The sequence below is a fragment of the Tetrao urogallus genome (assembly GCF_951394365.1).
Source record: "Tetrao urogallus genome assembly, chromosome: 4".
NCBI lineage: Eukaryota > Metazoa > Chordata > Aves > Galliformes > Phasianidae > Tetrao > Tetrao urogallus.
The window spans coordinates 7,966-9,860 of NC_136817.1; the positions used below are offsets into that span (position 1 = coordinate 7,966).

Sequence of the window (1,895 nt, forward strand, 5' to 3'; positions counted from 1 at the left end):
CTGTTCTGATAGTTCTGATGGCTGTAACCCCTTTCCCACAATGTAATCTGCCAGTTAGTGGTGGTTTTTAGAGGTAGTAGCTCAGATACGATCAGTAAGGAACTTCATTTTCACATTGGCAGACTTTTTAGGAGCTCCTATCTCCTTAGTTCACTTGACAACTGGTGTCTTTAAAGAACTGGAAACGGCACTTATGTACTATCCTGTTGCAGGGACTTCAGAAGCTTGCTTCCAGTGACAAACCTAACTGCAGCTTTTCCACATTTGATTATGCATTGGGCATCTTTGCCAAGCCTTGTAGGGGTATGAAAGAACAACAAAGGAATTCCATGAATTGTTATGGGCTGTGGATATATCCACTTCTGCTTACTAATTGAAATATTAAAAATAAAAAAATAAAAAAATGCGATGCTTTGTGGAAAGCAGCATCTTCTCTTGCAATCTTATCTGTCTTAGGAAAAAACACCCTTGTTTCTCAGCTTTGGTGCTGTCTCGTTCTTGATATGCTTTGTGAATTCACATGACAGTTTTCTAACGACAGCTCTCTCCCACGATCACTGCAGCGACCATCTCCTGCATGCAACACAGGAATCTTCCTGAATTTCATTTCTGTCTGTGCAGATTTCCAGAAGAGTGCAATGGAACCAGCAACAGGTTTTGCAAGAATGGGACTCATTTATTTCGTTGATCCATAGTCCAATAGTATTATTGTGTAAATAAATACGAAGCTTGCATTTTGCCAAGGTTTGAACTTTGAATGGACTTTGGCCTGTTTCAAGAAAGAATGTTGCTGAGCCTTCTCAGCATCACCAATCATCCGGCTTGCCTGGGTGGCATTAGCTGAAGAGTCATTGTCTTGGGCTGAAGATAACGTGTCCTCAGTATATATGAGTAAGAAAGCTTCTTTGTAACGTATGACTAAAACATAAAATGAGAAAGCGTAACACTAGCGGGAATGTGGACCTTGCTTTTGAGAAACAATGCATCAGTGTCTGATTCCAGAGAAGCAGTTGCAATTTTGAAGGAGTTCTCCAGGTGTCTGTGAGAGGTGTACATGTGGTAGGAGCACCTATAGGTGCCGGTGTCAGCTGGAGTCAGCCCAAAGAGGGTGAAGGTGGCCGTGCCCCCACCATCAGGGTCCTGCTGCTGGACAGGGGCCGAGTGCCCATCCTTGTGCAGGAAGGTGGCCCCTTGGTACATGTTCCTGCATCGGATGGTGATGTTGGTCCCCATCCCCACACGTCTCTTGTGGCTCATGGAAATGCCAGGTGGGGGGAAGCAGTGATCTGCATGATGGGAGAGAAAATGGATGGGACTTGGGCCTGTGAGGACAGCTCAGGGCCTCCCTCTGACCCCAGTGCACTCACCTGTAACTACCAGCTCCACAGGGTCACTCATCTCTGATGTCTCTGCTGGCTCAGACAGCCGGTACTGGCAACGATACGTCCCTGTGTGCACCCACGTTGTGATAGCAAAGCAGAACACGGCCATGTCCTGAACATTGCACTTCTTCATGCAGGGGGTGAAACCTCCTTCCTGGCAGAGCCGGACCCAGGCAGATGGCCGGGGCAGGTGACACCGCAGGGTGACATTGTCCCCCACTTCTAACCCCTGGCTAGGGTGCAGCAACAGGGAGGGTCAGGGCACTGGGACAGGGGACAGCAGTCAGCCTTGTTCCCTGCACACCCTCCTGTGCCCCTCTGATGGCCCACTGACCACGCTCCCCTCCCTCTGGCCCCATTCTTCCCCCGTCCTCATATTCACTTTGCTTTGCCCTGCTCACTGCCACCAGCCACCAACCTGCAAGGGACATGGTCCTGGTCCCACACAGGGCCACCAACCCCCGTGGCACCACGTCCCCATTGTCACTCACCCAGGAGGAGGGCCAGCGCCAT

General features: G+C 49.7%; 1 pseudogene across 1 annotated transcript; it reads right to left on the minus strand.

Moving 5' to 3' along the window:
* Nucleotides 1–1,054: 1,054 nt before the first annotated feature.
* LOC306945797 (osteoclast-associated immunoglobulin-like receptor) lies at nt 1,055–1,895 on the minus strand (annotated as a pseudogene). The gene is made up of 4 exons: nt 1,874–1,895; nt 1,765–1,800; nt 1,368–1,646; nt 1,055–1,286 (listed from the first exon to the last, which is right to left on the minus strand). The product of its transcript is annotated as an osteoclast-associated immunoglobulin-like receptor (transcript).